General features: G+C 36.0%; 1 protein-coding gene and 1 non-coding gene across 2 annotated transcripts in view; both read left to right on the forward strand.

Moving 5' to 3' along the window:
- The window catches only part of osp (myosin phosphatase Rho interacting protein outspread), a 177,195-nt gene that overhangs the window by 110,324 nt on the left and 50,075 nt on the right, over positions 1 to 16,796 (forward strand).
- On the forward strand, positions 9,349 to 9,541 carry LOC114943041 (U2 spliceosomal RNA). Its single transcript, XR_003821941.2, has one exon. It is a non-coding gene; the product is annotated as a U2 spliceosomal RNA (small nuclear RNA).

Consider the following 16,796-nt stretch of genomic DNA (forward strand, 5'->3'; position numbering starts at 1 on the left):
TTGTCACGTAGCGGTAAAAAAGACTCCAGCGCTCAATCTCAAAATGACATTACTCTTGTCATTTTCAGACGCGAGACGACTGAAACTTGACTGAAGAAACGTGGCCACATTTCTTTTTTTTTTTTTTTCCAAAAGTCTCATAAATCTATATTTACGGATTTCAGCGGCTTCATTTTTATGGACTCTTTCTTCATTTATGCTAATAATCTTGCAGCGCATGCAAATAATCGAAAATAAATTTATCGGAATTTGGGAGAATTGGCTTTCTATTAATAAATATAGAAGACTCGAAAGTTAATAACCATATATCTTTGAAGAAGGAAAGTTTAAATCATTTAAATTCTCGTTTTATGACATCGTATAGAGAGTTGAGGTTGCGAAAACGCGTTGAAATATTGAGGAAATATTGTGAGATTTAAAAGAGCGACGACTTCCACAAATCTTTGATGCTGAAGATAGCGCAGACTAAACATGACAAGACGTTTACTGCGAATTATATATCCCGGAATATATCGAGATGTACGGTCGTGTCTCGTCTCGAGGCGCAGTAAAATGAGGACCCGATCTTATATACAACTAGTCAAGGTCATTCATACATATTTGCCGCTTTTCTACCCGATCGATCGCGCGTCCGATGCTGCGATTTACGACCGCCTATTCATCATCCACCAGACAGGGATCTTATTCCTGCAGATTGTATATAGAAGCTTCCAATTTTAATACAGACGCGTTTTTTTCGCCTGAATCCACAATTCAGAACTCGGTGAATATTTAGTAGGCTCTTACCCCAAAAATGCGATACTTCATTTTCTCGTTGAATCAATTAATTTTAAGTGAGGTGTTGAATTAGCATCTATATCTCAGGGTTAAAGTAACTATTAATTTTTTCTGAATTAATTAACTTTTACAAAAATAGCTCGTCTTTTTTTAGAAAGGTCTCTTATGAATTCAGAGCTGAATAATTGCCTTTGTAAAAAAAAAAAAAAAATTGATTGAATTACAAAGGGTGGAAAAGAGAGAGAGAGAGAGATGGACGTTAATTGAATTGATTTACTTTTTACATTGGCGCGTATAATCGATCTGTTCTAATGAACCGGCCTAAGGGCTGTAAATGAAGGGTACAGGAAACACTTGAAGCAAGTTGGCAACGGCCGTGACTCGACGTGAAGAGGAACAGGCCTCTCTGTATGTTAATGTCGGCTTTAATCAACACTATCGCGAGCGTAAATTACCGTTCGTCCCAGATTCATTCCGACTCGTTCGGCTTACGTCGTCCTTCGAGATTCCTCGTGATTTGTGCTAGGATGAGTAGTGGTCGTTCGATTAATCGCCGCACGACGATGAATTCCGGGGAATATTAAAAAAACCGATCTCCTAACAGAACAATTAGCGAGAGATCTGTTTCGCGACTATTACATATAATGACGTTGTGAGGAATAGAATATATACTAAAAAATGCTCTTGCTTAATAAATGCGTTGATCTGCGGACATTTTTATTTTTATTATAATGACATTGAAGAATAATTTATTGTTAATTTATACTAATATTTTAATTATTAATTGCGCTGAAGAAGGTTGGAAAAGACAACCGAAACGTACGATGAATTGAACTTACTTCTGTATAATTTTTAATCATTTATGTTATAAATCGTTTCACAAATATATTTCTAGTATAGAACTTATGTATATAGCTCTTATTGCCTTTTTTATTTGTAGATTAAAATTTTCTAAAGAGCTTTTATAAATTATATTAAAAAAACCCTTGAAACGCGAACGCGGGATGCGTTCTTTCGCGTTATGACTTCTGTGAAAATTAACTGCCGCGACCGATTCGCTGTAATTACCGGTTCTCTAATCGAAATTGGCTCTATGCTCAAATTATCGTTAGCGCACGACAACATTATTCAGCAGGTACGTACATTCTTCCTCCCTGCTTCTTTAAATACGATCGCCAGATCGTATCTATCGAGAACGGAGAACGCGATGATCGTTAGCATTTACATTATACGATTATCGAGATGGAGGGGGCGACTTAATGTATTCTCACGATTTCTTCGATTATAACGGCGAGACTAGTTCGTTGAGTTATCGTTATTACCGTGGCTCGAAAATGTTCGCATGTTTAAAAGAACAGTTCGGGGTTTCTATTTCTTTCTTCTGCTCTTTTTTCTTTTTCAACGACTGACTTTTTATTCAATCGCATCACATTCGATGAATTTTTCGATAAGCATTCGTATACAATTAATATCCGTGTTTAATGGATTTAATTGGTAATGCCGGGGCATTTATACGACTCGTGCGATTATTATATACTCGAGAAGGGAGGACTGATAACGCGCCGCGGCTCTCGGATAATTGCGGATATTGAAAATACCTCCGTGGCACTTAATCCTCACACATACGAACGAAACCGTTATAGTCGGATTAGCAGCCCGGTTACGCCATTTTCTCACATCCTCCATTTATACGAGGTATAAATTCTCTATTCATGCACATCCTTTCTCTCTCTCTCTCTTTCTGGTCTCTTCGTTTATACAACGTCAAGAGTTAAGTGCGCAACCAAGTATGCAGAGTCGGCTCTGGTGATTATGTAATTGCGTAATTATGTAACGGACGAGAAGCCCCGAGAATTTCTCATCGCGCATTTTCGCCAATTTTATAATTACGTTTTATAACAAAATATCAGAGTTGTACTCTTTTATCAGTGTGTGTTATATATATAGCAAAAAGCATAAGACATTTTTTATATTAATATATATTTACAATGTGTGTTATTAGAATGATGGAACAATTGTTATCGCTTAATTGTAATAATCAAATTTTAATAAGAGATATTTTCTGTGCGTGACACACTCGTATATCGTATTATTATATGCGACGTTATCGAATTAGAATGAAAAAGGAAAACCTCACGTCGTGCCAATCAGATGGACAATTGGCACCAGGGTGTTCTTGTTGCATCTAATTAGATTAGAAGTCGATTGTACACGTCGCTGTCGCTTCGAGCTGATCTACACGACTAGTGTTAATCGTGTTAACGAGGAGATATCTCTTGGATCTTCGCATTAGAATATTATCAGACGTATGTTTTTTTCAATCCTTCCTACTTGTATAGTTCTTTAAATATACAAAGCAAATTTTTCTTATCGCTTAAACTTGAAACGTGAAAATCTCTTCGAGGCGATATACGAGATTAGAAAGCTGGCGTCTCTCAAACGAGAGAATTGTGTTTTAATTAAATATATATTTTTACGAAATTCAGGGAAATCTGGAAAACCGGGCATTGTCAGGGAATTTTATAAATCTGGAATTGTGAGGGAAAAATCAAGAAATTTTACTATTTATCTGGATTTTTATTATTCTATATTTGTCTCAATAATTTGAAATTGTTTATTAAATAAATATAAACTTTTCCTTGATTCCCAGAACGCTAATTTTCTGTATTGTTAAAAATCGATTTATTTACAGCGTGTTCGTTAATTTATATTTTTATCGTCGTGTTATTTTATTTCAATGTGTTTGATAGAGACAAAACTAAAAAATGTGATATAATATAAAAAAGTGATTATTTAAATAGTTTAGAGTGATACATATGTTTCGATTATTGTACATTAATTTATTTTTGTTTGAACTTTCGAACCTTTTCATTGTTGGCAAAAATATCTCAAGGATTTTACGATTTAACGTTTAATTAATTTATCATATAGATATATGCAAATTATATATTTGGAAAAAATAATACTAAAAAGCCAATGGAAAACATTAATTTCTGGAAAATCTGAAAGAGTCAGAGAATTTTGTTCATTGAGTCTGCTGGATACCCTGGTATGAAAATTTCGATTGTTTCGCGTGTGAAGCGGATCGAGATTATGATATAAGCCCAGAGTAATGTCTATTCTTAGCTGTGGCTCGCGAGAGAGGTTTGTAGAGATATTCCGCACTTCACTCGTATTACGCCTCTGTGTCGTCTGCGACCTTTTTGATCATAGAGTGTATCCTATAATCTCCAACGCATGCGGCCAGTATCGCACCACGGTCCAGCGGCTTCGCACGCATTCGCTCCGCTATGTTGTCGGACTTCATTAAGAGGATCGTATAGCACTCCGCCCGAAGAAGGTCGAAAAAGAGCACGACGACGTTTCGTACGCGCGCACGAGGCCAGAGAGACTCTACAGGAAGTTTACCGGGTGTTGTATATCTTGTCATTCAATATTTTAGCACGTCGGAGGAGTATTACGCGCGATATTGCGTTAACCAGAAAGCTAGCTCGCTCTCCTCGAGTTATTATTGTTGCACCAAAAGTGTCGGAGTTTACATGGATTTTTTTAATTATAGTTTTGGCGGCTCGTCTCGAATTTCATCATTTGTAATGAATCTGGAATATCGTCTGTTTCGCTGATAATGAGTATTTCGTAGAGTGAAGTTTATTGCATATATATTGTATATCTATTGTTCTTGGATTCTGGGTGGTCAGAATTCTTCGGCGAGCTTGGGAAAAATTCTCGCGGACGCGTTACAGGCTTGTTCGAGCGACGATCGAACGAAACAACAAACCCGGGGTTGAAGTATTTACGGTCTCTTTGAAACAATGCTTACGCGCCGCGGTACCATGTCCCTCACGTTGTGCTCCCTCAACTTTTTCTCGCTACGAGAAGGTGTACGACAGGTAGAGAGAGAGAGAAAAGAATGCTCTTTGGTTTCCGGTTGCTACCATTTATGGGAAAAGATCAACTTTCAGATCTTACGAGTGACATTCATCATCAAAAATTAGTATCATTGCATCGCAACACACATTATTATCGCACACCGACAGAATTTTTTCTTAGAATTTACCCTGAAAATTGAATTAAATTTAATATTTACCACAATAAAAATATTAATATCTCTATATAAAATGTTCGCTTAATTTTACTATGTATTAATATTTTTTATTGTGAATATTAATTATACCATATTGTCCCATTATTAGGTACCATGATTTTCAGGGTAAATTCTAAGAGAGAATTCTCTCCGTGCAGTTGCACATCTCACATTTAAATAAAAACGCTATAATTGCACGCAAATAATTAAGAATGCCGGATTCATCGACAAAATCGTCGATGGATTTTTTTCTGATACATCGAATGAATATTCAGCGACTTGCGAAATGCACAACCGAGGTTTTTCGGTTTATGGTTTCACTTTTACGCGTAAGGACGTGGAAAATGCCGCTGGAGGAGCCTGGGGAAGAACCAGAAGGCCATTATCCGGTGTACCAACCATTCAACCGACCAAGCCCATTACCATTTATCCTGGCAGCCGCGTGCCGGAATCGGAATTCGTACTTTTGCAGGTCGAGCGTACCGCGAGCGAATTTATAACAAAGATCTCCTTGTTGCTGCGCGGACTCGGCATCCTAGATTACGGACGATATATATATACACTGATCGTTCATTTATTGGTTTAGAGGTGAATCCTGGTGAAAGCTGGACGTAGTCTGTTCGTCTTAATTAACCTCGGCAATTTTGCGAATCGCGGAGAAAGAGAGAGAGAGAGAGTTTGTATCTGGAAACTAAATGTCACGAGATCTTTTTGTGTCAAATTAAAAATATCACTATATATATATATATATTCACCCGAAGGCCCGATTCTTTTTCGCGGATCCCACAATATATATATATATATATATGTATAAATATTTATATAAACTTTCAAGGAGATGGAATGCAAGAAATTTGTATGCCAGAAATTCTCTTAAAATTCATCAATAATTCCCGATCCATTTGGACTACGATAATTAATCATCAATTTCTTGCGAGTCCGTAGAACGTTTTACTTCGAGATCGAGAAACGGTGCAATCAAGCCGTGATCAGCGAGCGTATTAGTGCTTCCATTTCTAGGACAGGGACTTCGAGTCGCGTCTAATCATGCCGTAAAATTGATAAACGGTACCCTGGTGATCTATGGTCGCATGCGATAGCGAGGCAAGTCGATCTGATCGGTAAAGAACACGATGACGACTGAGGCGGATCGGCGCTAGATATAATTAGCAATGGGATCCGTTGTTGGGCGGCGATTTCTTACCGCGCTTTTTCTTTCTAGCAAAATTATTCGGCTCGCGATGCGGATAATCGCTGCTCTCTCCCATCGATCGTTCGTTTTTCGATCTTCGAGAGCGGGCAATAATATCGGTAGACACGCCATGAAGCACGAAAGGAGAGAGAAAAAGAGATATAGACAGGGTGCCTAGCAGTCAGAGAAATCTGGAAAACCGGGTATTGTCAGGGAAAAAAAAAAACATTTTATCTAGATTTTTTCATATTATTCTACATCTGTGTCTCAATAATTTGCAAATTTTTATTAAATAAATATAACTTTTCCTTGACTCTTAATTTAGATTTCCATCGTCGTGTTATTTTATTTCAATGTATTATATATTTCAAAATATATTATAGCATTGTTCAAGAATTATAATATTGTTCAAGAACTTTATTTTAATTCATTTTTTTATTCAAACTTAATACATTAATTTTATTAAAAATGTTTTATTTAAAAGTTTTGTTGTGATATTAGATACCATTAAATATATTAAAACATATGTGTTATATAATTTGTTAAAATATATTAAAAATAAAATTTGATATAATATAAATAAAAAAGGTGATCATTTAAATAGTTTTATAACGACATGTTTGTTTCGATTATCATACATAATGCAGATTGTAATTGATTTAAATTTTTGTTTTTTTTAACTTCCGAACCTTTTCATTGTTAACAAAAATATCTCAAGAATTTCATGATTTAACATTTAATTGATTTATCATAAAGATATATGCAAGTTATATATTTGAAAAAAATACTAAAAAGTCAAAGAAAAAATGAATTTCTGGTCTTGGAAAATCTGAAAAAGTCAGGGAATTTTTTTCATTGAGTCTGCTAGACACCCTGATAAAGGACACCGGGAAAAAAGGATCGGGAAAGAGCGGAATTTATTATGAGGATCGTATGTCCCGTAAGAGAGCAGCCGTGAAAGTGCATCGCGCCTCTGCAACTAAGAGAGAACTGCACTGCGCAGTCTCCCCTTTACGACTCCACTCGACATTCCGGCTCTTCGCTACGTGCATATGATTAGTTAGCGGTAGATCATAGCCGCATATGAATTATTATCGGCTAATCGCGCGCCACCACCGACGAATATCTCTCTTTTTTTTCTGGTGGAACGACTTTTGCGAGAAAAGCCTTCGACTGCGAATGAAACTTTTTTTCGCGAGACTCCCGCAATGCAATTATGAAATTACGATCTCACCACGAGATGCATGATGCATTTGGTCTCTCGAGTCTCTCCTGCTCTCCGTGAAATATTGTGTTTGTTTGAAGATCGGACGACTAATTCGAAGCATCACACGGTTTGCAAGTAATCACATGCACGGTTGACAGATATCATATGTCCTAAATAATCTACAGAAATTTTTATGTTAATTTATGGATATGTTACATGGAGACACAAATACTGTGTTAATATTTTAATACAAACCAAATGCAATAAGTAATTTAAAATAAACTTTAATGTAAAAATTAACTAAAAATATTAATTTTAGATTTTATCATTCCTACTTATATTATAAAATAAGAAATTAACAATTTATTCTATAAATTTTAATAGATAAATCTTGTCGCTAATAAAACAGAATATATTCATTGTGTAAAATTAAAAATAGATGCAAATTGTGTTATTTTTACACTTTTTTCAATTTGTTTTAATAATTTGACATTTACCATCAATTAACACAACAGCAATATGTTAAATTAACACATGAATGTGTTAAATATTTAACAAAAATTTTAACAAGAAAACAAATTTTCTTACTGTGCAATAAACCTGTTATAATAGCAGAAAAGAAAAAATTAGGAAATCTCTTGCATTTTTTATTTAAATTGCGACGAATATTCAGAAAAAAAGATTGATACCGTTATTGAAACGGCAATTTTACGTAAGACTTGAACATTATTCCGCAAACGACACGTTTTTCTTGCGGTTCTCGTATCCGTCGATACGCCTCTATTTATTCCTGCGTAGCTATTGCCGCTCATCAACAAAGTTTCCGCGAGAAATGCATCCGCAAGATCAGACACAGTGCATTAGGTGGAATTTACGATTGCAATAACATAATTCGATTATATAGCGTGCTCAGACGACATCTGCATCTCGCGGTATCTGCCGCGAGATTTTCCGCTTTTCTCATTTATTTCTCAATCCTATAAATATATAGTTAATAAGTATAGTTTCAAAATCATCGAAAATTCTTTCGCCAGATTTTTTTACAACACATTTTTTATAAGTTCGAAAATTCAATTTTGAGACTAAGAATCTTAATGAAACACGTTTAATGCAAAGACATTTAATTTTGAACATTATTTGACATTTTGCCCTATTATTTGCGTTCGCGTTTATTACTCGAAATTGTTTGTAACCTGTGTCACTAATTATAATATTTTTTTCTGTTTCAGGTAAGTTTCACATACTTCACTGTTTTTGCTTGACTTAATAAACGCTATGCACCCTCGAGAATAAGGTAAGTGCAATTGCAAACATAGAATTCGAGTTGTAGCGCGCGCGAATGCATATACACGATTGCAAAAGTGCGATAATAATTTGTGTCAAGGCTTAATTTATTTCGGATTACGCATGAAATGACCTACTTTTGAAAGAAAAAGTTTTCAAAAAAATTTGTTATATATTCAATATATATCGAAATTAGAACCCGTACATAAAAAAATTAAAAAATAAATTGAAATATTCAAGCTATTTAACAAGACGAGACGTATCTTAAGTAATGCTAATATATTAAAAAAAAAAATTAATAATGCGATAGACGACAGCAAAGAATCGTTCCAAGTATGTCACAATACCATGATTAATTGATCGCAATTGGAACTTGCGTTAAGACTCGAGCCTAACGGATTCTAGCGAATTTATAAATAGACTCTGTCAACACCATTCAAGATAAGAGTGTTTGTCGAATGCGCTACTGTGCGGTTACGAAGAATCATGAATTATGCAAAGTACGCGTTTTTTGTAAATTATAATCAGCGTCGTACTCATTATGCGACACCTGCCTCAACCGCAGAACCGATTTTTTACGCGCGCGATCGATTTCCGAAACGTCATACGCGCGGCATTCCTTTACGAGTTCTAATCACGTGCTCGAACACGACGGAGCCGATGATTTCAGAGGTAGAGAGTATCGATTCGAATATTTTCATTAGTTCCTTCGTTCGCCGCTATGTGGCGCATAAGCGAATGTGCTAACTCGCATTCAAAATTTGCCGGAGAGAATATATAAGGACTACAAGCTGAACCTAAGTTATCGCTTCTCGGCTCTCTGAGCTAAGATCAAAGTGTAGTATCTGTTCTTACCAGCTTAATATCTGATACAATCCCCATAGGGGATTCAGAATATTAATCTGATTTTTGAAATTAGGCGGATGTTCGGAGCTTGCTCCGGCTCTGCCACAGGTCGACCCGACTTTGCAGTATCGTTGGGACTGGCCTAATAAATTATTCTAAAATTAATTATCTTTCTAGGGGGAATTAAATTTATTCCTTGGAATCATTTGTGCGTTTGGGCTACATATAATATAGCCTTACACACGAATGTGCAGAAGCTTCTTGTTCAGTCTCTGTTGGTCGATTCGACATCAAATTATTTCAAAGATTAACATTTTTCCCGGGAAAAATAATTCTCTGAAATAATTTGTGAGTTGGTGGGCCACATATATAAAAGTCTTAGATATATTTATTATTGCTCTTCGAGCGCGGAAAAGATGCCATCGTCTTCGATACTTTTCAGGCACGTCGACTTGCGGTCGCCGTTGTAGATCGATCAGGTACGCTTTTTCTCTGTATCTTTATTTTTGCAATCTCAACGGATCCGAAGTACACGATCGACACAAGCAAAAAACGTCCCTTATATACCGCAGTCTCACCAAAAAAGATATTTTCGAGCGCTAAAACACACTTCGAGGCAACAGAAACTTTTATAGTGCGATCTAGTTATTTCAGCTCGCGGAAAATCGCAGAGTAAAATTTTTGTATACATCTCTTTTGATCTAAAATGTTTATAAAGTGTGTTTAATGTTTAATAATTTACATTTCATAATTTTAATGAAGTATTCTATTTTATATTTTTATTAGATCGAAAAAAGGCACACATTTGCAAACGTAGAATATTAAGAAAATTGATAGGTAACAAGAATAATCGAAGATAATTAATATACATCTATATACATATATATATATATATATATATTTAAAGTTAATCGCGTTATTATCATTGCAATGTTCAATCAAATTAATGTTTAATAATTTACATTTCATAATTTTGATGAAGTATTCTATTTTATATTTTTATTAGATCGAAAAAAAGCACACATTTGCAAACGTAGAATATTAAGAAAATTGATAGGTAACAAGAATAATCGAAGATAATTAATATACATCTATATACATATATATATATATATTTAAAGTTAATCGCGTTATTATCATTGCAATGTTCAATCAAATTAATGTTTAATAATTTACATTTCATAATTTTAATGAAGTATTCTATTTTATATTTTTATTAGATCGAAAAAAGGCACACATTTGCAAACGTAGAATATTAAGAAAATTGATAGGTAACAAGAATAATCGAAGATAATTAATATACATCTATATATATATATATTTAAAGTTAATCAGCGTTATTATCATTGCAATGTTCAATCAAATTAATGTTTAATAATTTACATTTCATAATTTTAATGAAGTATTCTATATTTTTATTAGATCGAAAAAAGGCACACATTTGCAAACGTAGAATATTAAGAAAATTGATAGGTAACAAGAATAATCGAAGATAATTAATATACATCTATATATATATATATATATATTTAAAGTTAATCGCGTTATTATCATTGCAATGTTCAATCAAATTAATGTTTAATAATTTACATTTCATAATTTTAATGAAGTATTCTATTTTATATTTTTATTAGATCGAAAAAAGGCACACATTTGCAAACGTAGAATATTAAGAAAATTGATAGGTAACAAGAATAATCGAAGATAATTAATATACATATATATATATTTAAAGTTAATCGCGTTATTATCATTGCAATCTCGATTCGACACGTGAATATACGTGTCGTCTTTGTTGTCTCGCGAGCGGAACGAATTCAATATCGAGAGCCGTCCTTAATGATAATCGGTAACTATGAGGAATGATGCCCCAGGTACGACTCCATTACGGAAATTAATCGCTTCGCCGGAGCGAACGGTGCAAATCGTTTCAGTAATCAGTAATCACGGAGATGTTGCTCTCGTCCTCTCTTTACGAGGCCTTCGTTTCCTCCTCTTTCTCGTCTTCCCTCCCTTTCGTACGTATAAGCGATTCTTCGCTCTCCCTTTCGTTCTTCCCTTCGAGAGAATACGCGTGTAGATCAGTGCCTCCCAATCTTTTTGCACGCGAGATTTTCTTACGGGTGGTCTCCCTCGCGGAAGCGCATCCTGACACGTTGACCCGCCACGTCGGATCACATGCAACAGCGCCATTTTGTTTTTCACTTGCATCAATCTCAAACATGCGCCTTCGTATTTGCTTAAATTTGCCTGTAATATTCCGCTCTGCTGCTGCTGCTAATTTTATTTTATTTTTTTTTAGGACGAATCGTTTCTAACGTAGCAATTTAAACGAATTTTTTAAATTATTATTTTATTTTTTATCAATATTTTAATTAATGTTAATATTTAATATAATAAGTTAATTAATATTAATATTTAATATTTTTTCTTATTTTATTATTTAATTTGTAAAGCCCGGCAATGCTCTTTTTCTCGAATTTCATTCGCGAATATATATATTTAAATGAAAGCAATGAAAGTGTAAAATTACAGACACAGGAATATAATAATTAATATCGTTATGCATGAAAAAAAAAAGATTCATTGGGAAACGCTGGCCTAGATCTGTTCTCGTGTTCGATTTGCGTGCTAGCATTACAATCGTCCGCGATACTTTAATGATACTTTAACGATGCTTTAACGCACCGTATTTCCGACCATATTCTCTCTCTCTCGGGGATAGGGAGATATCTATTACTCACTTTAATAGAGTCGGCCTCTCCTGAAATGTCATGAGCGCGATTATTGTAATGCGTCCTATTCGCATACATATATATAAATATACATATCGTTTTATCAGATAGCGCGCATACCTGATATACGCGCAGGTGAAAATGTTGCAAGTGATACGGAGATTAATTGGTCGGTTAAAACGACGGTAAAAACACGATGCGCACCACCTAGCTAGATGGTAAATGTGAAAAACCGGGAAGGAAAAATGCGGAATGAGATTAACGAAGATCGCGAGGAAGAACATAAGCTTTAAGCCAAGTCGCGCAGGTTCAATTTAACATTATAGGACTCCGTCATTTATTCCGTCTTCTATCTCGTCGATGATTCATTATAATGTCAAACGCTCTCATTTTTATAAATGATAAAATGAAAATTATTCAGAACTGTATAATATATACAAACGTCCCTATAAATATCTCGTTTGTAGAATGCTTCATGACGTTGAACGATATCGTATGAGAGTATTAATATCTATAGCTCTGTGTATCTTTCGGTTAATGTTTTTAATGAACTGTAACGTCGGAGGAAGCACGCCGTACGTAATATTTAATGAAAGTAAATTCAGTTTGAACGTAGAGATAATTAATTATTATTTCTCTGTGTATAATCCACTTAATCTACTCAGAGTCAAGGTCGCGTATTCGAGACTCGCGAATGCTAACGATTATTAGCACGCAAGATGAGGTTTCTCGTTGTTTTCTGTCGTCAAACTTTTTGTCCCTGCCCTGTTTTCTCTCCTTTTTTCTCATTTCGAAGCGTGATTGACCTCGCCCTGCACAATCCAGCTCAATGTACGCTAATTGGTGCGTTCGCTACGTCGCGATATTTTACTGTCCGGCACTTAATATCTCGTTTGCCGACCATTCAGCAACGGCGATGCATCTGGATCGCTTGTATCGTTTTAAAACCATATTTTGGAACATTGCGCTTCCAGCAATTACGGCGGAAGATTAGCGACTTTTAACGCGAGTGTGTCAATCTTCCTCTTCTTGCAACATCTTTCATTATCGTGTGATGATCAGTTATAAATATTTAAAATTATCTTTATACGTTCATTTTTTTTTGTATTAATTTAAATATTTAACGAAAATGTCCATTGAATATTGAAAGCAAATTGTTATGTTTTGCTACGATTTGAACATAAATGCCAAGACTTGAATATCTAATTTTTATTTATTCTAAGCAGATTCTCTCTCCCTCTCTCTAATATCTATTTTAACTATATGCAAATGTATGTATATATCTCGTTAGATTTTATATTCTTGGTATCGTTCGAATATTTACGAACGTCGTCGTGGATTATATTTCTCGCGATTTCGCTCACGCGCATCGATCCCTTTCCTTATTATTTAATTTACCGCTAATCAAACGTTCGTCAAGCGGAAAATGGAAGGCGCTGCCTGAAAACGAGTACGTTTATCCGTTGCGTGGATGGATACTCCTCCCCGATAGTTTCTCTCGCGTGTTCGTGTTAACCCTTTAATTGATCGCCCGAGGCGAGCCGTGTCTGCCCGGCAGCTGCGAAAAGTCTCGATTCATTCCTGTTTTCTTTTACGACGCTCGTAATCTGCCGCGCGACTATTCCGAGGAAATTTTCGTTCGTGCGGGTAATAATTCCCGATTCAATCATTTTTTTTTCTACGTAATCTGTATCACGTATGCCTGCATTTCAAAAGATATTCTTATTGTTTTGCAATGTTTTCATGATTCAGAATCACGGTTTTATATATACAGGTCAGGATACTTAATTCTCTATCGACTACATTAATGTGCGCAGATTTTTTTTATTTTGACAGTTTTGTGTTAAAATGTTAAAAATAAACACGGTTAAAAAACCGTCGAAATAAATATTAAATATTAAGAATAATTTTTATTAAATTATTTAAAAATAGTGAAATATATTATTGTATGACAGGCCTCAGATTGGCCGCCATATTGGTTACATTTTTTATACATTTAATTTGAATGAGTGTCCTGACCTGTATTAATGGTAAAAATAATAGAGATTTTTGCGAGATTCAGTTTACGTGAAATTCGCACATGGGTTTTCCGTGCATCCTCAAACGTCGACTTTATCTCTCTCGTGACACGCATCTTCAGCTTTCCTCGCGAATACGACCGACTTGAGGTTTTGCACGAGATATTCGCGTTTCTCGAGAGTCGACTCTCGCGCGCGAAAACGGAGATGCGATTTCGCTTAAAGAGAAGCGCGTGAGCAAACTGTCCGATGGGACAGCGTATCGTCGACTGGATGGAAAGAAAGTTTCCGGTTGGCTAAGTACGGTTAAGTACGATTGAAGTCGGTCGTCGCGAGTTTGCGAGCGTTCTATGATCGGTAAGATTGCTTAGCGAGAGGTAGAAGAGGCGAACGGCGACGAGTCGTCGCGCGAAGTGACAGGGTCCGCTGGACCGGAAAATTCCTCAACAACGAGGAATGTAGAGTAGAGAACCTGAGCACGCCGTGAACATTCCGCTCAATCTTTTCGCGCGAATTGTCTCGCTTGTAATCGTCGACACGTTGCCGAGATTGAGTAGATCCCGCGAACTCGAGCTATTCGTCAAGTTACTTCATTCAAAATTCAAGAATCTTTTGTAGATTTAATTTCATTAAATCCTTTTTTTCTTTTATAAAAGCGAAAGGTAAACAATTTGACACCGCGCATATATTATAAATATCTTGCTAATATTCTGAATTTTTTTCTTTAGCTAAATCTATAAAATGCTACTTTTCTGGATTATCCTCTGCTTTATCCTTCGCGATCATGTTCTCTTTATGGAAGCCAAGCTGCAGAGTTCGCGCGGTCGATTCTTCTGGTACGAAATTGGCATCTCGTGAGTTTTGTTCGCAGAAGAAGAAGAAGAAAGAAGGATTCTACGCGTTCGAGCGATTGAGAGGAATTGTTCTTCGCCAGATATGAATATAAAATCGCAAGCGAAGCGACCGAGTCTTCTCTCTCTTTCTCTCGACAGTCGCTGAGGAAAGGTCCTTCGCTTCCAGATCCCGCGTTCGCGAGAGATCCTTTCTTTCCCTCAGCTTCTTCTTGCCGTTGTTGCTCGCTCTTGCAGCGACAGGATAAGTAAGGGTAACTACGTCTCAATAGCCTCCATCGTGGTAAACCGAGGAGCACGACTCCTAATATGGAATTGCTTCCAACAACCACCACCAGTACCAGCACCGAAGCGAACGAAGAGAGAGAGATGCTAGAAGGAAGGGCAAAGAGTACTGTAAATTATTATTGCCGCTAGTTTTCTTGCTCGGGAAGCGCTGGATAGTCTACCTACTGCCACGTTGTACGCGTTACTGCGCTACTTATTCTCGTATACCTACCCGCGGCAACAGTCTTCTCCATCTTTTTCTCCTTGGATTTTCTCCTCGTCTTCCGCGACGCAGCAACGTCGATCGCTCTTCTTTCCGGCTGCGATTGTTCCGGCATGTCAACCTATCAAAACCTCTCTCGCGGCTTTAAGTCTGTTTTATTCGTAACTCGACTCTATGCAACTGTCAACAGTCTTGTAAATTTAATTTTAATCAACATCGTCGGAAATGAAACCGTTTTTGTTTTTTGACGTTGGAGATAGATGTCAGATATTTTTAGACGCCCGCTTGGAGAAGGATTAGTTGAAAGAGAGAAACCTTAGACATTACTTTGTCAATCTTGATCCAATGACACACATACACGAAGAACGGTAAAATGCACGTAAACCAGTACTATTACAAAGTTGACCGTGCATTTTATTTTTCTACGTTATATTTGTATTTGTTTAAAGTAAAAGAAATGGCGTACTGCTTTTATACATATACTCTTCGTTTCTTCATAGAGCTACGCAATGATTTCATGACTTACACACAGTAACGATGTCAAGAACGTTCTTACGGTAGGACAAGTCCGCGACCTGTCTTCGTGTTTGCTCTGGAGGCAAATATTTTACCGTTCTTCCTCGTGGTTCGTCAAACCCATTGTTCTCGTATTTGCGGGGAGAAAGTCCACGATGATGACGAGGGATCTCTTAACACTCGGTGTTACAGCCATTAATCTTCGGCCGAAGGAACGGTTCTTTCCGACTCGTCGCCTAATCGAAACTCCACTCGTGTCTGACGTTGCCGTCAATACACGAAGGATACACGAAATTTATCAGTCAATCATCGAAAGTCGCTAGGCGTCGCCGTACACCTATCGAAAAACGCGATGATCGGAGCAAGAGGTAGGGTTGCGACACCATTTTTTCGCGACGATCGTTATCTTCAGAAATGACAAGAGAGCCGATTCACGAGAGCGTAGGTTTGACGTAAGCAGCGACGCAAATTTTATTCTTCGGTGCGAGTGACGACGTAGAATGCTTGTTGTAGAAAATTAAATTCATTCACTACAGAAGAGATTAAAAAAATCTGGTTGTAGATATACGATTATTCTGCGCGTTCTCTTTTTCCTTCCGAAATTATTTCATTATAAATCAATTAATTTTAAATTAAATTTAAAAGCGAATATCGAGAGAATATATTTACATAGAAAATTTGGAGCAGAAAAGATATATGATGAAAAACTTGGAAAAATATGGATTTTGTTTTTTTTCCTTCCGAAATTATTTCATTATAAATCAATTAATTTTAAATTCAATTTTAAAGCGAATAT

Source organism: Nylanderia fulva, unplaced genomic scaffold (assembly GCF_048542155.1).
Source record: "Nylanderia fulva isolate GAGA-0341 unplaced genomic scaffold, ASM4854215v1 Scaffold2, whole genome shotgun sequence".
NCBI classification, from domain to species: Eukaryota; Metazoa; Arthropoda; class Insecta; order Hymenoptera; family Formicidae; genus Nylanderia; species Nylanderia fulva.